Source organism: Lolium rigidum, chromosome 2 (genome assembly GCF_022539505.1).
Source record: "Lolium rigidum isolate FL_2022 chromosome 2, APGP_CSIRO_Lrig_0.1, whole genome shotgun sequence".
NCBI classification, from domain to species: Eukaryota; Viridiplantae; Streptophyta; class Magnoliopsida; order Poales; family Poaceae; genus Lolium; species Lolium rigidum.
In genome coordinates, this window is record NC_061509.1 from 240,189,335 (window position 1) to 240,215,535 (window position 26,201).

A 26,201-nucleotide genomic window follows, 5' to 3' on the forward strand; every position below is an offset into this window, starting at 1 on the left:
CCTTTCCATTGTTGCTTTCTTAACTTGTAATATCTTTGTTTCGGATATAGGTGGGGCACGGACAACTTAAAAGATTGCCGAATCGCTTCATTGTATTTCTAGGTTTAATTGTCATTCAATTTCGCTGGGTTCTGTAATATTTTTTCAAAGCCTTGCAGCTGATGTAATATTTAGTTAGTTTCTATAGTTCTTTCGCGCATTCTTTCTATGGTGCTTGTGGTAAGTGAGGCTATCCGACAGAAATCATGTGTTGTGTAAATATTCTCAGTATCTTTCGATGTGCGGCGCAATCTAAATCACAATTTCCCTTCCCTTCAACGGCCCAATTAAGATAAATCACATATGTGCCGGCCCAAAAAATCCTAAAGCGTATAACAGGACGACATATGAACAGTAACTGAACGGGTTGGCCCATTTACTTATTGGGCCAGCCCACTTGCATTAAGGTGGACCCCACACACTAACTGGGCCGGCCCTACAACAGGAAAGTGGGCCCGACGTGCTTATTGGGCCAGCCCATTTGGTAACTAGACCGGCCCGTTAGCAGGAAAGTGGGCCCCATCAGCTTATTGGTGTCGTGGTATCGTCACGGCATATGCCATAGGGTGGCTAATCGAAGTGGTTCCTAGTGGTCTCACGGCGGTATCCGGATGCGGGTATGTGCACGAGCGACACGGCGACGTACCCAGGTTCGAGGCCCTCCGATGGAGGTAACACCTCTACTCCTGCTATGAGTGTATATAGTAGTCACACAATACAATGGTGCTCCTAGAGCTGTGTCCGGCTGCTCGGGGAGGCTAAGGTAGACGAAGGTCTCTCTCCTCGAGTAGCGCTAAGTCTAGAGTGAAGTAAGAATGATCGATCGTCCCCCGCACAAGGGGGTAGCCCAGCTTATATAGGCGCTGGCACTTTACATAGAAGTCCCTATGGTCTACTGGCCGGCTTGGCCGGCTCCGGCTTCCACTCCTTCCCGAGGCGTTGACGTCATGGAGCCGTTGAGGCGTAGTGGCCTGTCCCGTCCGCCGCGAGGAGGTCAGCGGCATGGCGAGGAGATGTCCCTGTCGCCATCATGTCCTGTAGCCGGTACGGACCGTCGTAGGCGATGATGGCCTGTCCGCCGCATGGCACTGTTGCTCTACAGTGCCCCGCGCTTTACGAAAAGGGAGGTCAGCGTGGACCTTTGAACCCGGACCACCTACCCAGTTCCTTCTCATGCAAGACTCGCCAGCCTCGAGTCGGTCCGAGGTATAGACCCCAGTCGGATATGGCTTGTAGAAGCCGGCCCAGCCATAGCGCAGATGGCCGTAGCCAGGCCGACTAGGACTTAGAGCCAGCCGGCTCCGAGGCAGCCGGCCACGGCTCCAGCCGGCTGCTCCTCAGCCGGCCTTTGCCGCGAGCCGGCCAACCTCTAGCCGGCTGCTCCGCGTCCATTGCCCTACCCGGGGTCTTCCCCCCGACATTAGCCCCCGAAGCTGGCAAGGTCCTGCGTTAAGAGGGACCTAGGCAGGTTTCCCTGGCTCTTAGATCTTCTGAATGCGTTGGGCGGCCTTTGGAGGGGCCGACTGAGAATTTCCATTCAGCCGGCTGCGCCCTCATCCGGCTTGCCACGTCCGGCTGCTTCTAGCCGGCCGTCATTTTTGCTTCTGCAGCTTTTGCTTTTTTACAAGTGTTGACGATGTCTCCGCCTTGTCAGGAGAGTTTGGAGCTGGTTTTGAATTTAATGTCCGGCTCCGACTGGGAGCGCCGGAGTTTCCGCCGCCTTGGGCCTTGCGCCCGACTTGACGGGTCTGACGGCTGGCTCCTGTTGCCGTTTCGTCTGGTCACATCAATGTCTCCTCCGGATCCGGTGCGGTCGTGGGGAAGTGGCGCGGCAGTTTTCGGTAACCGCAGCCGTCGTGGGGGTAGTTATGGCCGCGAGAAATCCCCAACGTGGCCCACGATCGCCACGTGGCCACGCAACTGGCGCGTCAGGCGGCTATAAATGCCACCGGAGCGGTATCGAGGCGTCTTCTTCTTCCTCGCGCTCCCACTTCGCCCTTTCTCTCGTTCGAGCACTCCACCGATCCGGCGCGGCTACTCCACCGTTTCCCTGGCGAACTTCGGCGAGCGGTCGCCCCGACGTTCCTCCGCCGAGCTACCGCCACAACTCCGCCAATCCGGCGCCACGGGGCCGCGCGTGTCGACGGTGCGCTCTTCTCCACCGCGCTCTCCTCCGGCGAGGAGCGGTTCTTCTTCGCCCTTTCGCCTCTCGTGGACTTCTTCTTCCTCCTCGTCCTCAATGGCTCAACCAAGCGGCTCTTGGAGGGGCTCCTACATGCGGGAGGACGACATCGTGCGGCTCGTGCGCCTCCGCCGCATTCCGGCGGGGGTGACTACGAGGGCGCCGGGCACCGAGATCGAGCCTAGGCCGGAACCCGGCGAGCGTGTGGTCTTCGGAGCGCACCTCGACCGTGGGTTGGGCCTGCCGGCTTCAAACTTCTTCCGCCGGTTCCTCGACTTCTTCGGCCTGCAGCCGCACCACCTGCCGGCCAACGCCATCATCCTCCTCAGCTGCTACGTGGCTTTCATGGAAGGCTACGCCGGCTTGTGTCCGGATGTGGAGTTCGGGAGCCGGCTCTTCTACATCAAGGCGCACGACGGCGAAGGCCGTCTGCGGACCTGCGGCGCCGCCTCCCTCTATCCTCGCACGGGTACGTCTTTTTCCACGGATCCCGACCGTGGATTCCGTGAAGAACTGGCAGATGTCCTTCTTTTATGTGCGGAACGAAAGCCCAGCCTTCGACCGGCTCAACCTCGCCGGAATACAACCCGGCTCCGCCGACCGGCCGGCTCAACCGGGGCCACAACCCCAAGTCAGCGGACCCGGACGCGGAGGTGAACCTCCTGTGGGATTTCCTGGGGGAGTGCGTCACGGGAGGCCGGCTGAGCGCCGAGGACCTCCTCTGCACTTATGTCATGCGCCGGGTGCTGCCGCTCCAGTGGCGCGTCCACAAGATCGGGCACATGTCCGGCCGGCTTGACCCAACCAGGACGTCGAAGGCGGAGCTCTCCAAGTCCCAGGTTGCTCGCCGGGTGAACAACATCACCAAGGCCAATATGCCGGAGAACTGGTACTGGGGGCTGCCGCCCTACGACCGGGAGCAGCCGCCTGAATTGGTAAGTTTGATGTTTTGGCCGTCTTCCAGCTTGCGGCTGCGTGGCCGGCTTGATATTTATCTTGTTTTGCTTTCAGCTTTTCACCCGCCAAGGCATTGAGGATGGCGACCTGGCGACGAAGATCTGGACACCGGATCATGTCGATCCGGCCGACCCAGCCGGCGACCAAGCCGATGACGACGATCTGCCGGAGGTGCCGGACCAAGGCGGCCAGGGGGAGCACAATCCGCCGCCCTCGCCTGAACATGAGCAGGAGCAGGAGCAGGCGCAGGCGGAGCCGGCGGAGTCCGGCACGGGGCCAATCCCTGCGGTGCCTCTGCGCACGAGGCCGCCTGCGGGCACGGAGACTTCCGCGCCTAAGGGGAAGAAGCGGGCCATCGGCGGGTCCACGGTTGCGGTGGAGGCGAAGGCCAAGAAGCAACGCCGGCAGGCGCCCAAGAGGGTTCCGGAGCAAGCCGGGTAAGTTCTTTTTTCTTTGTTGTTTGATTCCTTTTCTTTCCTTCCTTTTTGTATTTATCCTTTCTTGCTTGTTCAACTAGGGCTCCGATAAAGTTTACCCAGGGAGGCGGCTCTCGTCAGGCTCCTCCCGTCACGTCGCCGCTTCAGCGGCAGAGAAGGGTGCCAACCCCGCAGCCCTCGACGCGCGCGCGCACGCCGCCTGCTGTTATCGTGCCGCCTGCGGCTACGCCGCCTTCTGCGGGGGCGTCTTCTTCAGCTGCGCCTTCTGCGGCGCCTGGCGGCGGTGTCCAGGGTCAGTCGGCGCGCCGGCCGACCATAGACGACATGTTTCCGCGCCGCGCCCCGTTTGTGGAGCAGGCGGCCGGAGCTGGCAGGGGTATGCCGCCTGCGACCGGAGCTGGAGCTGGCGGGGCTGCGCCGCCTGCGACCGGAGTCGGCGGGCCCGCGCCCAACGTTGTGGTGCTGGAGAGTAGCCCGGAGGGAGCGCCTCAGGCGCCGGAGGCGACGGCTCCCACGGGGCCGACTGCTTCGACCGTGCCGCCTCCAGCTTCGGAGCCGACGAGGGAGGAGCCGGCCAGGGATGAGCCGGTGCGCACAAGGGACGCCGGCTCCCGGGCACTGGTAAGGATGGAGGGGCCGTCCGAGCCGACTACGGGCCTCCACGTGGCCAAGGGTGCCAAACTGCTGAACGTGGCATCCGCCTCCGACTCCAGCCTGGGCTCAGCTGGCACGATGGAGAAGGCGTGGCACCAGGCCGATGCCTGCGAGGTGACCAGCCGGGAGGGGCAGCCAGGCGTGGCGCCCATGAAGATGTTCTTTTATGGCTTCCGCGGCAGCCTCAAGGCCAAGGCCGCCGAGACCCTTACCCAGCTGGCAACACTGGAGGATGCTGACAAGGTATGTGTCTTCTCATTTTTGCAATTCTGTTGTTATCCTGGTAGCCCTCCGAGGCATGGGCCGGCTGCTTGGAGCCGGTCCGGGTTTCGTCTGGATATCTGATTATTTCTTTCGGGTGGTTGCGGAGCGACGCACCGTTTTGTACAACAAAGTGGTGACTAGCTACCACAAGGCCAAGATTGAGCGGGCCGGCTTGGCCCGCGAGCTGGAGGCTGCCAAGGGTAAGGCTTTCTTTCTTTTGACTTGCTCTTTTTCTGTTAGGTTTCTTTTTTACTGATGGCTTGTTTTTGCCAGCTTGCAGCTGAGGCCACCCAGGTCCCGCAGCTCGAGTCGGATCTCCGAGTCGCCCGTGCCCAATGCGCCGTAAGCGAGGAAGCGAACCGGGCTGCTGTCGCCAAGCTGAAGGTGGCTGATGGGGAGCTGAAACGGCTGCGCCAGCTTGAGGCTAACCACCTCAAGGATGCCGCCCTCAAGAAGGACGGGGAGGAGAAACTGGAGGGCCTGAGCAAGCGGCTGGAGGAGGTGGAGCGGCAACGGCTTGCGCTTCGTGAAGAGGTGACCACCAAGTCCAATGAGCTGTCGGCCACCGCCAAGCGGTGGGTGGAGGAAATTAGCGCGCTCGACCGCGGCTTGGCGGGTGAGTCTTTTATCTTATGCCTTTCCCTTTGCCGGCTTTCGGCCGTCGGCTGCCGGCTTAGGTTGGCAGCCAGCGGCAGAAACTTTGATTTTTCCGATATCTCCATCTTCGGGCTGGGGGCAGTCGGTTCTTGCCGGCTGCCGCCAGGCTTTTTCCTTTTTACTTCGAAATCTCCATCTTCAGGCTGGGGGCAGTCGGTTCTTGCCGGCTGCCGCCAGGCTTACTTTTTAGAGCTTCGGAATCTCCATCTTCAGGCTGGGGGCAGTCGGTTCTTGCCGGCTGCCGCCAGGCTTACTTTAGGACTTCGAAAATTTGTGTTTTTCGGCTATTTCCGGCTTCAACGGATTTCTGACGTGTTTCTTCTTTGCAGCGGCCTTCTCTGAGCCGCAGGAGGCGGCGTTAGCGGCTGTTGGCAGGGCGCGGGAGGAGCGCCGGCAGGCCACTGGGGAGCAAAGCTCTGATTTCTTCACCATGGATGATTATTTGTCGTCCATGGCCGCCCGTGTGGAGCCAATCACCAAGCTTGGCTGGGAGCTGCGGAAGGCGGCGGAAGAGCTGATCCGGTGCTGTGGCCGACGGAGACGCTGCCGCAAGATCTCTCCAACCTCATCGCCTGGCTGGAGAGGGCTCCCGACCGCTTCCTGGACTGGAAGGAGTCGGCCGCGCGCGCCGGAGCTGATATGGCGCTGTCGTTTGTGCTCTCCTGGTATAACGAGGTTAGCCTCGACCAGTTGGAGTACCGGCGCGCCGACGTGGAGGACAAGCTCCCGGTGGAGAACAAAACCGCCCGGCTCGCCCGTGCCTGCGCCATTGCCGACTTCGTCGACAAGGCCATCTTCATCGCGGACCCGAATCCGCCATCTGACGACGAGGAGGAGGAGGCTGAGGATGAGGAGGCGGACGATGTGCCTGAGGATGACCCGGCAGCCGGCTCTGCTGATGCTCCTCCGGCTGGTCCTGATCCAGCCGGTGTTTAGCTTTTACCTGTTACGTTTATGCTTTTGCAAGACAATTCGTTAAATCCCCGGGATGCCGGGTGCATATGTAAGACAATATTATTATCCTTTTATTAAGGAACACTTTAATGTGTTTATTTAATCATTTGTGTGCCGGCTTGCTTTCTTTCAACTTGTTCGCTTTTTCCCATCCGCCCCACTCTTTGGCTGTGCTCTTGCCGGTCGTACGTCCGACTTGCGGTCCGCCGCCGGATCAAGAGCGTGCCGCTGGGTGAGGCCGATAGTATTTCAGTCGAACGAGTCGAGTTCGGCAATCCGGCACTTTTATGAAAAGTTGTGCAAGAAACAATTCGCTTTCACTCTTTTCCTTAGCCATCTTTCACGTGCCGGCTCCCTAGGCACTTACTCCCGCCAGCCGGACAGCCGGGTTGCGGTCTGTAGCTGGTCGGAAGCCGGCTGTCGGAAACCGGATCACGTTACTAAGCCGGCCGCGTGAGAGGGTGTTAGCCAATTGGCGAAAACAATAGAATACGCGAAAAACTTGTCGAAATCGGCGCTCTTGGCGCTTACTTTTTCATAGCTTACAAAAGGGGTACAAGGGATACATACATTCCTGCTCTCAAGTATAAAATGGTCGAAGCAACCTGACATTCCAGGGACGTTTAGTCTCCTCGTCAGTTTTGTTTGCCTTGTTTTTCTTAGCCTCTTGGGCATCTATGAGATAGTAGGAATCATTGCCTACTGCCTTGCTGTTATCACCAGATTTTGGCTAAATCAGGAGGTGGGCCGCGATCAAGATGGGCTTGGAAGATTACATATGGAAGATTTATGAAGCGGCCTTGCACGGAGAATTTGGGCTAGTTAGCCCGTGTATCTTAGTATAATAGATTGTGTATCGATTTAGAAGTTAGAGTTTATCTCGTGCACGGTTTAGTGCACGCCCACATTAGAAAGTCCGCTGGACTATAAATATGTACCTAGGGTTTATGGAATAAACAACAACTCACGTTCAACCCCAAAACAAACCAATCTCGGCGCATCGCCAACTCCTTCGTCTCGAGGGTTTCTATCGGGTAAGCGACATGCTGCCTAGATCGCATCTTGCGATCTAGGCAAGCACAAGCCCCACGTTGTTCATGCGTTGCTCGTATCGAAGCGCTTTTGATGGCGAGCAACGTAGTTATCATTAGATGTGTTAGGGTTAGCATTGTTCTTCGTTTAAGCATGCTTACGTAGTGCAACCCTTGCATATCTAGCCGCCCTCACGCCTATCTCGGGTGTGGGGGCGGCACCCCGCTTGATCATTATTTAGTAGATCTGATCCGTTACGATTGCTCCTTGTTCTACAAGGATTAGTTTAATATCTCGCAATAGTTAGGCCTTACAAAGGGGGAGGATCCAGTGGCACGTAGGGTGGCGTTCGCAAGTCCTAAACGGGATGTTCCGAGGATCAACTTCATGTTGGTTTTTAGGCCTTGTTTAGGATCGGCTTACGAGCACCGTGCGTGGCCGCGAGGCCCAACCTGGAGTAGGATGATCCGATTATGCGGTGAAAACCCTAAATCGTCGTAGATCTCATTAGCTTCATCTTGATCAAGCAGGACCACCAAGTATTCGTGCACCCCGTACGAATCATGGGTGGATCGGCTCTTTGAGCCGATTCACGGGATAACCCGAGAGCCGATCGAGGCTCGTATTTAATGTTTACATGTATGCCCTCGCAGGAAACTAAGCGAGGCATCCCCATCACCTTCTCCGACCGGGTATAGGTCGGGTGGCACGCCCTTGCACTTCGCATCGCCGCGTGTGACCGAGAAGAGCATTGCGGGCCGTCGCTCGGAGGGGTCTCAGCCAGCCGCAGCTCTAGGCTCTTCCCGGCTCTACGGTGTTGACAAGGCCGCTGCCCGCCGGTGGGTTTTGGCAGTCAACACATTCTGGCACGCCCGGTGGGACCAACGTCTACATCAACCACATCGCCATCTACATCTGAGATGGCGGACGGCACGCCAGTCACGTGCGATGAGATCAAAGCCATCCTCGAAGCCGAACTCTTCGGCTCTTCCCACCGAACCCACTCCCATGGCGTCAGGGGGAGGGGTTCCACGCCCCAAGGCGCACTCGATGGGATAGATCTCTCCACCCCGTCGGAGGAGCGCACCAGGTCTCTGAAGCATGGGGATCTGCCCGAGGAGCTCAGAAGGAAACATGACGAGATCAAGGCAACCCTGGGAACCGAACTCATCGGCTCCTCTGAGAAGACCCGGCCGCACGATATCAAGCTCGGCAGAAACCCACGTCCGGGGCCCGGTGTCGACACGGTGGATCTCAGCCGCCCCATAGGTCAGCCAAAGTTTTCCTGTGGTGTCAATATGGCAGGATCTGCAAGCCGCCATGACAAAGAGGAAACAGAGAGCAGCCACTCCCGTGGCAAGGATGAAGAGGGAGCCGATCCGCGCGACCAACCCCAAGATGAGGACAGGCGGTACCTGGCAAGAGAGGGAATAAGAAGCATGCGGTATCAACGCCCACGCTCCAAGCACCCTCTCAACAAATACGAGCAACACCACGACCGACGTCGGCGCTACGACGCGGATGATGAAAGGAATTTCCGGCTCGATGCCGAGGTCGGAAGGTACCGCCAACATGGTAGAAGCAACGACGGGTACGATCGTCGCGCCGAAGGAAGGCCAAGGGGCAGAGTGACGTGGATAAGCACTGGGACTGCCCGTTCTTCAAACATTGCTGGGACTCAGGAATGAGCCGATTGCCAACAATCGAGGACTGCCCAGAATGCAAACAAAGGAAGAAGGCTGCCGCTAACGTGTCTGTGTTCAGCCGGCTGGGGCCTTTCCCGCATCGGAACAAGTGTGCTGAGTCCCCTCAGATGGAAGATCTCGAGGAGCTAGAGGACGGTGGTGAAGAATACAAATATCGTCAGCCCAGATGGTGCCCTGACGGGCTCAGCCGTTCCCAGAAGCAAAGGGTCCAGCGTCTGCGTGGGTTGGAAGAACCTGAAAGATTATACCTGCGCACGCTAAGGAAGGCACGGCCTGATCTGGCCGCCAAAATTCTGCGAACCCTGGACGAGGAAGGTCAGCCACAAAGAAAAGAGTGGCGCCCGAACAGAGAAAAGCCGATGATGAAACATCGGCTGGCACAAATATGGTGTTTATCCTCCCTTCGGAGTTCGGTGCTCCGGGATTAGATGAGACATCCGTGGCACAACTTGATCGCGGCCCACGGCCGGTTATCTTTGAGAAGCCACGAGAAAGGAGCTACAGGCATCTGAAGGCCCTGTACTTACGAGGGTATATCGATGGGAGGCCCGTAAACAGGATGCTGGTGGATACCGGAGCGGCAGGTAACATCATGCCGTACTCTATGCTACGTCGGCTGGGACGCTCGAGTTCGGATCTAATCAAGACCAACGTAACGTTGAGCGACTTCAACGGCCAAGCGTCTGAGGCACAAGGAGTTCTGAACGTGGATCTGACCGTAGGAAGAAAAACTATCCCTACGGCGTTCTTTGTCGTTGATAGCACGAGCAGTTATGCTGTTTTGCTGGGGAAGAGATTGGATCCACGCCAACTGCTGCATTCCCTCCACGATGCACCAATGCATAATACAGTGGGATGGTGATGAGGTAGAGGTCGTCCAAGCCGATGACTCGGCCGAAGTTTCGACGGCTGGCATGAACGCATGGGAAGCAGCAGGCCAAGAACCCCTCTCAGGCATCAACTTGGATGACTGCGAGCGCATCGATGTGACAAAGGGAAGGGTTAAGCTAGTTTTATCCACGGGCCTGACCATGTAGTTGAAGCCAAGCGATGTGCAAGTTGGCGAGGCTGATCCTTGTGATCGGCCCCAAGGGTCTATGAAGGAGCATCACAAAACCTTCACTGAGCAAACAACGTGGAGGCCGATTCCAGTAATCGGCCGTGAATATCCTCACCATCTATACTGCCTGGGTTCAACACATTCACAGTCCAACAGAGCCGATGTCATCAATTCTCTTAACGGAATCGGCTCGGGGGGGCGCCCAAGTGGATAAAACACGAGGATATGCAGTAGAAGAGTCTCATCCTTTGATGATGGATATTGGAGTATGGGGGCCGATACACAAGTCGGCCGGAAAAATTCGAAAATTTTCAAGAATAGCCGATGCACAGACATCGACTTAAGAGCAGGGGGCTAGGTCCCTCCAAGAGATATTGCGCCCAGAATCTGGAGGGCGTCAGAAATGTGAAGACGTTCTCACCGGAAGTTGCTTCAGCCCGCCAAAGATGATGAGCTGATCTGATCAGCAAGGCGCAAGGTTTGGACTGAAGAAGCTCGGGGGAGGGCGGCTCGCCCTGAAATTCCCTCACTTTAAAGAGCCGATTTTGTTGAATCGGTTGATACGGCGTTGCGAGTTGGAAACCAAGGATGATCGACGTGATCAGCTCGCTGCTATTCTCACCCGACTAAGGCCCGGGGGGCAGCTCACCTTGAAGGTTCTCTGCTCCGGGGAGCCGATTTCGTTGGAATCGGCTAAGCTCTGCACCACAAGTTACCTGAAGAATGGTGCTTATGTTGCAAAATTATCATAGCCTGCTGGATCGGCTGTATGGACCCTCGACGGAAGGGAGGTGATCGGCTGGTGGCCCTGCAGGATAGCTCTCTTGGACAAGGTTGAGCCCGCCCCGAAATTTCAACGGTGATGATCCATTCTTTATCCTCGCCCTAGCTGAGACTCGGGGGGCAGCTCGCCCTCGAGGTTTAACCAACTCTGTCGAAGTGGGCTCACTCTTCGTGACGGCTCGTCTTGCTCACGATGAAGGGACCCTCCCATGGGGATGATAGTTTATGCTGTCCGGCTGTCCGTTGGATCAGCCGGAGCACTAGGTCTCCTTCTCGGAATGCTAAGGACTGGACCTTCCGGCTGTGATAGCGTCGGAGGCTTTGCTCGGTATACGGTAGACACTGGACTCGGCCATCGGCCGGACCTCTTCAACCAGGTCGACTCCATCTTCACGAGCTTCTTTGGCTTCAACTTACGTGTAGAGCTTGATCCTTGGCGCGTCGTGCTCGATATCAGTCGGCAGGACGGCTTCGGCCCCGTATACGAGGAAGAAGGGTGTGAAGCCGACTGAGCGGTTTGGCGTCGTGCGCAGGCTCCATAGTACGCTGGGCAGCTCTTCAATCCAGCAGCCGGCTGAGCGCTCAAGCGGCTCCACCAGCCGGGGCCGGATGCCGGCTAGGATCAAGCCGTTTGCTTTCTCCACTTGGCCGTTTGACTCCGGGTGCGCCACGGACGATAGGTCCATTCGGATCCCCATCTCCCAACAATAGCGTTTGAAAATGCCCTCGGCAAAGTTGCTGCCATTGTCGGTGATGATGCTATGGGGGTAGCCGTATCTCACGATTATTTCCTTGAGGAATGTGACGGCTGTGGAGCCGTCCAGCTTCTTGATTGGCTTGGCTTCGATCCACTTAGTGAATTTATCATTCATCACCAAGAGGTGAGTCATGCCGCCTCGGGCTGTTTTGAATGGTCCCACCATATCCAAGCCCCATACGGCAAACGGCCAGGTAATGGGGATGGTCTTCAAGGCGGAAGCCGGTGTGTGCTTTTGCTTGGCAAAGCGTTGGCAGCCTTTGCACTTCTTCACCAGTTCTTCGCGTCTCACGAGCGCGGTCGGCCGGTAAAAACCGTGCCTGGAAGGCTTTGGCCACTATGGCTGCGGAGGAGGCGTGGTGGCCGCACTCACCCCGATGGACTTCCGTAGGAGTTCAATCCCTTCAGCCGGCTCGACGCACTGCCTGGAGCACCCCACTTACGCTGCGTTTGTACGGCTCGTGGTTGATGATTGTATAGGCCTTGGCCCTTCTCTCAATCTGCACGGCTCGAACCCTGTCATTGGGCAGCACACCATCGGTGAGGTAGGAGAGGAATTCTTGTGCCCATGATGGTACGCATTTTATTTCAAATCCGCTGACCACCAAGGCCTCCATCTTCGGAGCTTCCGGCTTCGACTGCATGGTCGCCGGGTTCAGCTGTGAAGCCGGCGGGTTCGGCTGTGAAGCCCCCGAGTTTGGCTGAGAAGCCCCCGCGTTGGACTGAGAAGCCCCCGGGTTCGGCTGTGGAGCCGGCGGGTTCGGCTGATAAGCCCCCGACTTGGGCGATGAAGCCCCCGGGTTTGGCTGAGAAGCCCCCGGGTCAGCCGGCACGAATATGGAATCCGAGTCCGGTGACGGTATGATGGACGGTTTCTTGAGGACCGCCAAGGCAACGCCCGGCGGAATAGCTTGCCGGGTTGAGCCAATCTTGGATAGGGCGTCTGCCGCCTCGTTGTTTGCTCGTGGCACATGATGGAATTCACGGCCATCGAAGAAGCCGGATAGGCTGGCTGGACGTGGAAGCGGTACGAGGCCATGTTGGCGTCCTTCGCGTCCCGGTCGCCCGATGCTTGCTTGTATAACCAAGTCGGAGTCGCCGAAGCGAGAGGATGCGACGCACGCCTATCTCCTTGGCCAGCTTCAGCCCATGAATGAGCGCCTCGTACTCCGCCACATTATTGGATGCGGCGAAGTGGATCTGCGGGACGTAGTCCAGCCGATCTCCCTTGGGGGAGGTGACGACGATGCCGGCTCCCAAGCCGTTTCGCATCTTCGAGCCGTCGAAGTGCAGCTTCCGGTGCGTGGAGTCGAGCACGGGCGGCAGGTATTGCATCTCGGCCCGGTCGACGAAGAAGTCCGCGAGGATCTGCGACTTGATGGTCTGTGCGCGGCTCGTAGATGATGGTGTGGGCGGCTAGCTCCGGGGCCCACTTGGCAACCCGGCCATTGGCGTCCTTGCTGCCAATGATTTCCGCCAAGGGTGCTTGTGGCCACCACCTTGATGGGGTGCTCCTGGAAGTAGTGCTTGAGCTTCTTGGCCGCCATGTACACGCCGTAGGTGACCTTACGGTAGTGGGGGTAGTTTTGCTTCGGTCGGGACAGCACTTCGCTAAGGTAGTAGGCGGGGCGGCTGGACCGACTGCTCCTTGCCGGCTTCCTTGCTGGCTTCCTTGCGTTCCACCACCAGGACGACGCTAACCACACGATTGGTGGCAGCGATGTATAACAGCATCGGCTTCATCGAAGCCGGCGATGCGAGGATGGGCGCGGTTGAGAGCACGCGCTTTAAGTCACGGAAGGCTTCATCCGCTTGCGGTGACCAGACGAATTTGTCCGATTTCTTCAGCAACTGGTACAAGGGCGGTGCCTTCTCTCCCGGCCGGCTGACGAAGCGGCTCAAGGAGGCCGGGCATCCGGTGAACTTACTGGACGTCCTTGAGGCATCTGCGGCAGTTCCATCTTCTCAATGGCACCGATCTTCTCTCGGGTTGGCTTCGATTCCTCGGCTGAGAGACGAGGTAGCCCGGGAGTTGGCCGGCTGGCACGCCGAACGTGCACTTGGCCGGGTTGAGCTTCATCCGGAATCTTCGCGGATTGGTGAAGGTTTCTCTCGAGTCATCAAGGAGGGTAGGCATCTCCTTGGTTTTTACAACGACATCATCCACATATGCGTGAACATTTACGCCGATTTGATCCACGCAAACACTTTTGCATGCACCTTTGGTAGGTGGCGCTGCATTTTCAAGCCGAATGGCATAGTCGTGTAGCGATAAGCCCCATACGGGGTAATGAACGAAGTCTTTATTTGATCAGCCGGATTCAAAGGAATCCGGTGGTAGCCTGAATAGGCATCTAGAAAAGACAACGAGTTCACGGCCGGCGATCGAGTCTATGACTTGATCTATGCGCGGCAGGGGGAAGGGGTCCTTCGGACGCCTTGTTCAGGCTGGTGTAGTCGATACACATGCGCCAGGAGCCGTTCTTCTTCAAAACCAGAACTGGTATTGCTAACCAGTCCGGGTGCATACTTCCATGATGAAGCCGGCTGCTAGGAGCCGGGCGATTTCTTCACCGATGGCTCTCCTTCTTTCTTCGGCGAAGCGCTCGAGGGCTGCTTCACCGGCTTGGCTTCGGGCCTGACGTGGAGGTGGTGCTCAGCCAACTCCCTCGGCACACCCGGCATGTCCGTTGGAGACCATGCGAAGATGTCCCGATTCTCACGGAGGAAGGCTGGTGAGCTCGCTTTCCTATTTCTGCTCAAGCCGGCACCGATGGTGACGAACTTGTCCGGCTGCGCCGGGTCGAGCAGGATCTTCTTGGTGTTGTCGGCCGGCTGGAAGTGAGTCGTCCCAGCCGGGTTGCCCACGGCCGGCATGTCCGCTGCGCGGCCTTAGCCGGGCGACGGCGTCGTGGATGAGCTGCTTCTCGGTCGCGATGACCGGCGTCCGGGCCATCTTGGAGCTCTGCGTGGCGCGGTCCATGGAGCGGCGGTAGTCGCCGGCTACGGTGATGACCCCTTTAGGGCCGAGGCAGCTTCATCTTCGGGTACCCGTAGTGGGGCACCGCCATGAACTTGGTCGGGGCTGGCCTGCCCGGGAGCGCGTGGTAGGGACTCACGAGGTCCACAACCTCGAACTCGATCCTTTCGGTGCGGAAGTGATCCGGCTTCCCGAACATCACCTCCGGCGTGATCCGGCCGATCGGGCTGGCAGCGGTGGCCTGGCACGATGCCATGGAAGACGGTGGGGGTGGGACGCAGCTCGGCTTCTTGGATGCCTAGCTTGCGGGCGGTGTCGCGGTAGAGGATGTTGATGCTGCTGCCCCGTCGATGAGGACGCGCGAGAAGCGCACGCTGCGCCGAGTCGTGCCGATGGTGGGGTCGAGGACCATGGCGTAGCTGCCCGGCTTCGGCGGGACAGCCGGTGTGTCGCGGCGATCAAATGTGATGGCCTGCTCCGACCGGTTTAGGTGCTGGGGGACCGGCGGGATGATCGCGTTGACCTCGAGGAACGGCTCTGCGGCTCGTCTTGTCCTCGGGCTCGGAGGTGAAGATGATGTAGGTGGCATCCTCGGCCAAGTAGCGGCCATGTTGCACTTGGTTAGCCTCGTGGTGCTCGAGGTTGGCGTTCTCTGCGCCGCCTTGGCCACCCGGCCCGCCGGCTGGAGGAGGCGGGGGTGGGGGGGGGGAGGGGTTCGCCGCTTGTCAGCCGCTTCATGAAGTGGCAGTCGCGGGTGGTGTGGTTGGAGGGGTTCTTGCCGCTGTGGTACTTGCACGGCGAGTCGAGCATCTGCTCGAAGGTGTACTTCGGCTTCCACTGCCGGTCTTGCTTCTGGCGCCGGCTGCCGCCTGGCGCCGCATGGTCCGACACGGCTGCCACATGGGCGGAACCGTACCGGCGGTCCGGCTGGTCGCTGTGCCGCTTGCCGCGGTAATTATCCCGCCGGCTGCCATGCGAGCCGCCCTCGGCCGGCTTGTGCTCGGCCGGCTTGTTGTTGTCCCGTCTTGCTGGGGCCGGTGAAATATCAGCCGGCGCCTTAACGGCTTCCTCAGCTAGCGCGTACTTGTCGGCGATGGCCATCAAGGCGGCCATCGACTTGGGGTCGCTGCGGCGTAGCTTATGCCACAGCATGGTGTTGGGCCGGCAGCCTCCCATGAAGAAGGTGATGGCTTGGATCTCATGCACACCCTCGCAGGAGTTGCGCATCTCGCACCAGCGCGTCAGGTATGCGCGGTCCGTCTCGTCCGGGCCCTGCTTGCACATCTCGAGCTGCTGAGGGCGACCCGGCCGGCGATAGGTGCCGGTGAAGTTGCTGATGAAGGCCTCTTCGAAATCCAGCCAGCCGTTGATGCTGCCGGCTGGCAGGTTGTTGAGCCAGGTGCGGGCGGAGCCGACCAGCATCGAGGGGAGTAGCGTACCGCCCGGCGCTTGTTGCCCCGGCGATGCCGGCTGCGGTGGAGTAGTCCGGCAGCCGGTCCTCCGGCTTGGCGGTGCCGTCGTACTTAGGGGTGTCGCGCGGGAGGCTGGAAGCCGTCGATCATGGGCTCGTTGGCGATGCGGGGCCCGAAGCACTTTGGGCCGGCTGGCCCCTCTTCTTCCGCAATGCGGGATTCGACCAGCCGGTCGAGGCGATCTCGGGCGTCTGCCGGCTCGATGCGCGGGCCCAGCCGGGAACGTGCCGGCTGGCGGCGCGCCGGCCTCGGAGCCGGCCGGTGCGGGCGTCGAGGCTCGGAGTCTTGCTCCTGGTTCCGGCTTGGTGGGGCCCGGCTGCGGCTGCTGCCGCCGCCCGGGCTGGCGGCTCGGCCGGCTTGAGCTCGCGTGCGTGGCGCGGGAGTCGTTGCGCCGGCTTGGCGGCTGGGGAGATGGACTCGGCCGTGTCCACGGCGTTGCTGCGGCACCACGAGCGTGAAAGCTCTGGGATCTTGGGCGTACCTGGGGTCTTTCGACTGCCGGTTGGCAGCCTTCACCAGCTCAGTCACCCGCTCGGTTTGGCGGCGTAACTCTTCGCCTTCGAGGCGGTGCAGCTCTTCTGCGGCGGCTTCGGCCGCGAGCATGTTCTTGTCGGGGGTGTTGTAGAGGGGCAGCTCCATTGACGGAGCCGGCGCGTCCGCGCCGTCGCGGTCGATCTCGGCGCCTAGGTCGCGGCCTCTGCGGCGGATCTGGCCGGCTCGGCTGGGGTTGTCGCCGCACTGGGGTGAGGCCGTGGGCGCGGTTGTACTCGCGGCTGGGTGATCTCCCACGGCGCTTAGCAGCAGCCAGCTCCTCGGTCTGCTTGAGGAGGAGCACGCGGTGCGCCTCCAGGTCCGCCTCGACGGTGGCGGCGTCGGCGCCGGCGCCGGTTGTGAGCGGAGTGCTCAGCTTCGCCCGGACTTCTTCCAGCCGGGATGGTGGTGGTGGCGGCTTTGCGCCTGATGCGGACGCGTGCCCGCCGACGTTGCGCTCCAAGTCGGGGCCGCGGACGCGCGTGGACTTGGTGGGCTGTTCGTCGCCGGCAGCCATGACCTCGTGCATGATGCAGGGGCCGGCGGTGGTGAGGCTGGCGCCGGCTCCAGGGGGAGGGCTTGCGCAGCGCAGGATCTGGCGCGGATAGCGCGGTGGTGCGACGGTGGCGACGTAGACGTCGAAGCCGCCGAAGCTGATGATGTCGCCGCCGGCAGGAAATGGCCTGTCGGCGAAGCAGCCAGCGTTGTCGCTGATGCAGTCGAGGGAGCCGAATCTCCAGATCAAGCCTGAAGCGACCCGCTCGCCGGTGGTGATGGTGAGGCCCGTCCGGATGAAGACACCGGCCGCGGACGCCGAAGGCCCCACGGTGGGCGCCAAATGTCGTGGTATCGTCACGGCATATGCCATAGGGTGGCTAATCGAGGTGGTTCCTAGTGGTCTCACGGCGGTATCCGGATGCGGGTATGGGCACGAGCGACACGGCGACGTACCCAGGTTCGAGGCCCTCCGATGGAGGTAACACCTCTACTCCTGCTATGAGTGTATATAGTAGTCACACAATACAATGGTGCTCCTAGAGCTGTGTCCGGCTGCACTGGGAGGCTAAGGTAGACGAAGGTCTCTCTCCTCGAGTAGCGCTAAGTCTAGAGTGAAGTAAGAATGATCGATCGTCCCCCGCACGAGGGGGGTAGCCCAGCTTATATAGGCGCTGGCACTTTACATAGAAGTCCCTATGGTCTACTGGCCGGCTTGGCCTGCTCCGGCTTCCGCTCCTTCCTAAGGCGTTGACGTCATGGAGCCGTTGAGGCGTAGTGGCCTGTCCCGTCCGCCAGAGGAGGTCAGCGGCATGGCGAGGAGATGTCCCTGTCGCCATCATGTCCTGTAGCCGGTACGGACCGTCGTAGGCGATGATGGCCTGTCCGCCGCGTGGCACTGTTGCTCTACAGTGCCCCGCGCTTTACGGAAAGTGAGGTCAGCGTGGACCTTTGAACCCGGACCACCTACCCAGTTCCTTCTCATGCAAGACTCGTCAGCCTCGAGTCGGTCTGAGGTATAGACCCCAGTCGGATATGGCTTGTAGAAGCCGGCCCAGCCACAGCGTAGATGGCCGTAGCCAGGCCGACTAGGACTTAGAGCCAGCCGGCTTCCGAGGCAGTCGGCCACGGCTCCAGCCGGCTGCTCCTCAGCCGGCCTTTGCCGCGAGCCGGCCAACCTCTAGCCGGCTGCTCCGCGTCCATTGCCCTACCCGGGGTCTTCCCCCCGACAATTGGGCCGGCCCAATTGCTTTTATGGGGGACCCCACTTACTAACTGGGCCGGCCCGTCAGCAGGAAAGTGGGCCCCACATGTTTATTGGGCCGGCCTGCCAACCTGTTGGCCCAGCCCACTTGCTTTATGATGGACCCCACTTACTAACTATGCCGGCCCTGTTAAAGGAAAGTGGGCCCCACATGCTTATCGGGCCGGCCCACTATCTTGTTGGGCCAGCCCAGTTGCTATATGATGGACCCCCACATACTAACTGGGCCGGCCCTTTAACAGGAAAGTGGGCCCCACCTATGTTTTTGGGCAGGCCCACTAGCTTGTTGGGCCGGCCCATTTGCTCTATTGTGGTCCCCACTTACTAAATGGACCGGCCCGATAACAGGAAAGGGGGACCCACATGCTAATTGGGCCGGCCCACTAACTTCTTGGGCCAACCCACTTGCTTTATGGTGGACCCCACTTGTTAAATGGGCCGGCCCGGTAACAGGAAAGTGGGCCCCACATGTCTAGTGGGCCGAGCCGTTTCCTGTTGACCGGTCAAACGAGGGCATTCGGCCCGGCCCACATGCTTAGTGGGCCGGTCCATTTAAATTTTGACCAGTCAACCTTAGATGTTAGGCCCGGCCCACGTACCTAATGGACCAGCCCAGTTATATAGTTGACCGGTCAAACTAAGCCAGCTGGCCCGGCCCGCAAACTAAATGGGCCGGCCCGCTTAAGGCGTAGCAGGCCTCGTGTGGGCCTACCATCTACCACGGGGTTTCAGCCGGTTAACGGTGTTAACTGGCAGTTAACGGCGTCTGCCACGTGTCAGTTTGCATGACGTCAACAGTCAACGGAATCCTGAAAACACTTCTGCAACGGTCCGATTTTCTGTGGCGGAAGGGCGCCCGAACGCGACGAACCGAAAAAAACGTGGTAGGACTTTGCCTGACGCAGTTTCGACCACAGAAATCATATCGTCGGGTTAGGCCCATAGGCGATGAAAACTGGGCCTTAGTGGACGATTTTCGGAAGTTGTGTATTTGAACTTTTCTTGTAGTGGTTCTCTCCTTTCTCTAAGGTTTAGAAGAAATAAGTTTGGAGAAACAAGATTGGAATATTCAAGGTTTGATAAGGAATTAATGTGAATGTCCTTGACATGAGTTCAATATTGTAATTGAGAATATACCATGTTAATTATAGTAGGAATATTATTTAGGTAGAAAGGACTTTGAAAAATATAAGTAAATAATAGTTCTTTAATTATTTATGTTCTTTGTTTTATAGTTGAATAAACATTCATGTGTTGTTGTAAGGAATATCATGTTGAGATCTTTTATAAGATCTAATAGTTGATCCTTACTTAGGGTGTTGTTATTGTAAAGCTAATCCCATTTGATCTAGCCCATAGATCAAACCATCTCTACCAAAAACAAGGTTTAAGCAAAGATCACAGTGAAGTTTATAGCGCTTGACTTGATGATCTACTTCAATTCCACCAAGTCAAGTGAAACTTCAGTTACTATGATAAGTTTCATTTGAAAGCGTGAAAATTCCCTATATTTTCTATGCATGAATGCAATGCACACTTTTGTGTTCTCTCATTTTGTAGCCTCTAAACCTAGGATATTACATGATTCACTCTTAAATAATTTTTGGTTGTTGCTAGGGAAATAGTTCACTTGCTCGTTCACCTCCGATCACTGGGTGTAGACTCCTAGAACCCTCCCTCTGTACACGACATACCACTTTTCCATCTATTACCAAGGTAGATGCGTCATATTAATAGATACAATGCAATGAAAAGCAAATAGCTTGCAATAAGAGCAACATGATTTTAAATGTATCACAAGTTATGCATCGAAACTAGGGACAAGTTTAGGAATAAATTTACACCACAATTCCAGGATACGAAACTAGATAGAGCTACTCAAGTTTAGAAAGATTGTTTACACCAAAAGTTAGTCTCATCAAGTTCATCAACCCAAACTAAATTACAATCGACAAGTAGTATTCAAGCCTGAGATCTCCGCTTGTTGGTAGACGGGAATGGCCGAGTGCCACCTAAGGTGTTGAATGGCGTCAAGTCACACTGTAGCTCTAAGAGGGTTTCTACATTGTCTCGAGTTCGCTCACCGGCGTGTAAGATTCCTTCCTTTAGGCAGACATTGTAACATCCCAAATTTTCAAACAAAGAAGAAAATGAATTTCCCGATTCCAAAATTTGGAACCAACAAAAACTTTATTTATATAAGTCAAGATGCATAGTGCTCATACATGTATGAGTTGATCTTTGCCATGATTGTTTAATTATTGTTTTGAACATGATCTTAAAAACCCTAAACCATGTCCATTTAAGTCAAATAAGAAAAAGAGAAGATGCAAATACCCTTACATATGTGCCTATGGCTATTTTTGTAAAACTTTAACCTAGACCCCTCTACCTTGATTAGATGATTGGAAAACATTAATCAGCACTATCTAGTACTTAACAAGTCGAATCCAAGGTGAAACAAAAAGAAATAAAAAGAAAATAAAACTATACATAGGGGTATATGAGAGTAAATAGCCAAATTGTGAATTTGAGAATTGATGCTAAGACTTGGTGTGAATGGTTGGATCACTCCTCTATACCATTTCAACACTCAACAATATCTTTTGGGTCAAGAAAAATCAAATCAAAAATCAAAGAAATGCAAATTCCAAATTGCATGTGATGATGGTCACATGTGCCATTTTTAATATGTAACCCATTTTGAGCCCTTTTATTAAGAGTTTCTTAAACCAAACCCTGCAACTCTTTGCACCTAATCCAAGACCTCATCAAGATGAACAACTTTGGTGTTGACCACCTTGACCAGATCTTTGACCATTGCTCAAAATAGTCAACCCAAGATGCTATGTTGAAACAGATTCTAGATTCCCCCACTTTTTAGAAATTTCACCAAACCTCTCCAAAATTCAAACCAATACCACACATTGTTGCCCAACATCCTTTAGAACACAACCATGCAGAAATTTGGTCAAAATTAAACACAAGAGAGACAAGTGCATGAGACATGAGTAGTTCACATAGAGTAAAATAGAAGTACAAGTCACTTTATCCCTCACTTTTTCACTTTTCCTCTCTCTCTCTTCTCCTCCTTGATAGTACACATTGTACCCTAAAAGCACCTCAATGAAGTGACCCAACCTTGCCATGATCACCATGCTCAAGCATGACACCATCATGGTATGTGCCACATAGACCTTTTCACTTTAATCCAATGTGCACACCCTAGACCCCTCTCACCATGCCCACCATGTCTAGTAGACTCACCTCACCACGCTCAAGCTTGCAGCACCCTTTTCACAAGAAAAAAATGCACAAAGGACCAATGCCAAGACCATGCCATTGCCATTGACATCATCATGCCACTCCTGTCATTCCCCCTCTCTGGTCACTCTCACCTTGCCAAACCCACTCCTCTCACATCACTGATCACAACCATACCCTAGTTAGACCTAAGGAGAACACTTGCACACCCCAATGACATCCCATGTCAGCCTTGTGAGCACCACCAAGTCACCACCTGTCTCTGGACCCTCCTCTCCCTCTGACCATGTCACATAGCATCACCACACGCTGCTGAACACGCCAGACATGATCCCAATTCAAAACCACCCCGACAATACCCTGGACGCAACATGATCACCGCGACCAGGCGCGCCAGAGCGGCACGGGCACAACTCTGGACGCGCCAGTACACTGCGTCGCCTCGTCGCCGTCGTCCTCCCCTCCCTTTCTCTTTGCGCACGCGTGCTCACCTCGATGCCAGCTACATCCTAGACTCGCTCCAGAGCCCGCGCGTGCACCGTCGTCGTCCTCCTCTTCAAGGATTCGCCTCCAGTACCCGTGCCAGACATGGACGCAACCCGAGCTATCCCGTCCCCCTTTCGCCGCGCCAGCACGCTCCCTAGGACCGCCATGATGTCTGCAACCGCACGCCCACCTCGCCTTGCCCCTTCGCCGCTCAAATCGCCATCGCCATGCTCGACCTAGCCGCACCCCCGCAGACCTCCTCGCCCCTATAAAAGGAGACCCCCCGCGCCTTCATTGCTCACACCATTCGACTCCCCTCCTCTCTCTGATCATCCTCCACCCCTTTCTCCTCCACATTGTCGCCAGTAGCCACTTAATTTCACGCCAGAGCCCGCGGAACCGCCGCAGACGCCGCCGTTGATTGAAGCCACCTCCGGCGACGCCACCGGTACCGTTCGCTTCGCCGTCGTCGACAACACCGAACACCGTCGCCTCCCATCCTCGCCGACCGACGGTGAGCTCTCCAACTCCCGACCCTCGCCGCCAGTAAGCCCGCATCTCGTCAGAGACGACGATGGCTGTGGACCGTCGATCTCTATTCTAATCCTACGCCTCACCTTAGTCCATACCGGTTCGCTGTTTATGACTCGCTGACAGGCATGCCCCACCCTGTCAGGCGGCCAGCCGCGTGAGAAGCGCTGTTGGGCCAGCCCAACTCCCTCTCTCCCTCTGGCCCGTCTATTTTTCCCGCCTAGGCTCAGTTAGTTTGAATTTGAATAAAATCTTTTCAGTCAAATTCAATACTGATGCTGAATTAGAAATTGAATATTTTCAAATCCACCAAACCAAATTTGACCAATTTTATATTGTTGGAAAGCTTGTAAAAAGCTCTATCCAACCACACTGGATTCAAATCAATATCTGTTGCAGAATTTGAATAGTAAAAATAACAAGTCAGAAGGTTTTCCAACTTCAAATAAATTTATAAAATCAACCATAATGAATTTTGAAGTGAATCCAATTGCTATGATTCACATTTCCAAATATATAATTGAGTATGCAAAAATATGATAGGGGTACTGTATATGATCAGGGGCTAGAATAAAAATTGTCTATGTAGTCAATACTAGCCCATTTAAATTATTTCAAATTTAGGATTTTAAATCTATGAGGTGTAGCACCCCATTTAAATCATCTTCCCAAGTAGTATGAAGTAATGTGATGACCCTTGTTGCATGGTCTCATACTTGCTCACTTGAGGAACTTAAATCAAAGTTGTATTTAAATTACATGAGATGACGAATCTCATTTAAATCATTTTTCTCAAATGATAAATGTGGAGTATTGACCTTGGTCAACATGATCTCACCTTTATGAATTGAGAAGATTAAATCTTAAGAAGATTCAATGAGAGGAAATTATTTCTCCAAAGAACTAAATAGAAACCCTAATCCCTTTTTCAATAAGAGGAGTTTGTCTCCCAAACACTGTTGCGGTCAGAAACCCACCGGCGGGCAGCGACGGGCAACACCGTAGAGCCGGGAATCTCCCAGGACTGCGGCTGGCCCTGGTCCCTCCGAGCGACGGCCCGCAAAGCCTTCGGCACGCACGTCCGATGCTGATGCAAGGGCGTGCCACCTGACCTATACACGGTCGGGGAAGGTGTTGGATGATGCCTCGCTTAGTTTCCTGCATGGCATACACGTAAACGTTAAATACGAGCCTCGATCGGCTCTCGAGGTTATCTCGTGAATCGGCTCAAAGAGCCGATCCACCCATGATGCGTACGAGGTGTACGATCGGATGGTGGTCCTGCTTGATCAAAGATAAAGCTAAAGCGACCTACTACGATTTGGGGTTTTCGCCGCATAAACGGAACATCCTACTCGTGATCGAGCCTCGGCGGCCACGTACGGTGATCGTAAGCCGATCCTAGACAAGGCCTAACAACCAACACGAGGTTGATCCTCGGAACATCCTGTCTAGGGCTAGCAAACTACACCCTACGCGCCGCTGGATCCTTCGACCCGTTTGTAAGGCCTAACAATGCGAGATATTAAACTAATCCTTGAAGAACAAGGAGCAATCATAACGGATCGGATCTACTAGACAATGATCAAGCGGGGTGCCGCCCCTACACCCAAGATAGGTGTAAGGGCGGCTAGATGTCTAAGGGTCGCACGACGATAGCATATGATACGAAGAACAATGCTAACCCTAAAACACCTATGATAACTACGTTGCTAGCCATCAAAAAGGCTTCAGTACGAGCAACGCATGAACGACGAATAAACGTGTGCTGCCTAGATCGCAAGATGTGATCTAGGAAGCATGGTGCTTACCCGGAAGAAACCCTCGAGACGGGGGAGTTGGCGATGCGCCGAGATTGGTTTGTGGTGAACGTGATTGTTGTTTATGTCATAAACCCTAGATACATATTTATAGTCCGGGGGACTTTCTAATTCAGGCGTGCACCTAACTGTGCACGGGTTAAACTCTAACTTCTAAACGACACGTATCCTACTATGTTACAGATACACGGGCAAACTAGCCCAAACTTGGTATAGAAGGCCGATTCATGTATTTCTTCTATGTATATTCTTCAATCGCATCTCCAATCGCGGCCCACCTCTGATCCGGTCAAATTCTGGTGATAACACATGCCCCCTGGTTTTGGAAATGACATTTCCAAAATCATTACGCTTTTCCTTCGTCGGGTCATGTCGTGGCAGAGCAGAACTGCCGCAGTATCCTTCATCACGATGCCTTGCCTCCTCCACTTCTCCGCGTGGCCTGAAATTTTTTTTTCTGTTGGGCACCACTTCCTCGGAAACTGCCGTGGCATTGAATCTCCACTATATCCCCTTTTATTTAACCGTTCCAAACAGTTTGCTTCTTCTTCATCCTCTTCGCATTAGCACTCCAAAAGCCCTCCTGCGCCACCATGTCTTCTTCTTCCTCCGCCTCCTCGGGTCTTTCCATCGAGTCCTCTTCCTCCCACGAGCCGACGCCAGAACGGGACCCACAGGAGGTCCATGCGGCCAACATCCGCCGCGCCATAGAAGCCGGGGAGGAGTCCACCCATGACTTCTCCGTCTGGTCCGAGGACGACAAGTCCTCGACGGACGGGGAGAGCGACCTCCGCTTCCTTGCCGACGGGGAATCGGAGGAGGAGAGCGATGACGATCGCTTCTCCTGGGACGACTTCACCTCCTCCGAGGAGGCGAAGGAGGAGGAGGAGGAGGACGACGACAGCTCCTCCGACGAGCCGCCGGCCAAGCGCTTCTGCCCCTGGCCGGGGAACCTCAGCGACTTCGACAGCGACGACGACGACGGCCGACGAGGAGGACGAGGACAACGAGGGTCCTGCCGGCGGTCGCTACAGCGAGCGACGACGAGCCCGCCGGGAGTAGCGCCGGCGGCGGCGGCCGACGGCGACGACGAGGGCAGCGACGGCCCGTAGATAGGACCCTTAGCATAGGATCAGTAGTAGTAGACGGGGCAATGTATCCCCTTAGTACTTCCTTTTGAGAGCAATCAGCTTTTTATGTAAGAAATCTCGTTCATCAATGAAAAATTCCCCCAATTTGATTTTGCCGATTTCCTTCATGCTAATTTAGCCGATTTCCCCTCATACTGATTCTGCCGATCGACACTTAGCCAATGCTCAATGAGCCGATGGCAACGCATCGGTCTCTCATAATCCGTCCTTCCTCTCTTCGACCACGGGGTGATCGTGAACTTGGTCAATGCTCAATAAGCCGATGTCAGCGCATCAAGCCCTCATGATCTATCCTTCATCTTTTCGACCAATGAGTTTGAGTTCTGCTGGATCACCACCCTTGAAGAAAATCGCGACGCGAGGACTAGCCGATGGCAACCCAATCGGCTTCCAAAAGCGAGCATCCACCGGGCCAGCTGCCCCCGAGCCTCGGTCGAGGTGAGAACGGAGGTGAGGACATACGTTCGAGACAAATGCACCCGAACGAGCCGGACCCGAGAAAACCTGATCACCATTAACGGCTTACCCGACAAAGGGTTGAAAGTCCTCGAAACGAAGGTTCGCACCAGATCGACTCATTGTCACGACGAAGCCTCATTGTCCACTCCTCCAAGGCGAGAAGCCATCCACGTCTTGCACACGCGAGCTGGATGGATCTGTGTCATTGTACTAGAGTCGATGGCTATGCATCGGCTTTGTATCATCATGAGAAATTTTTTTTTACG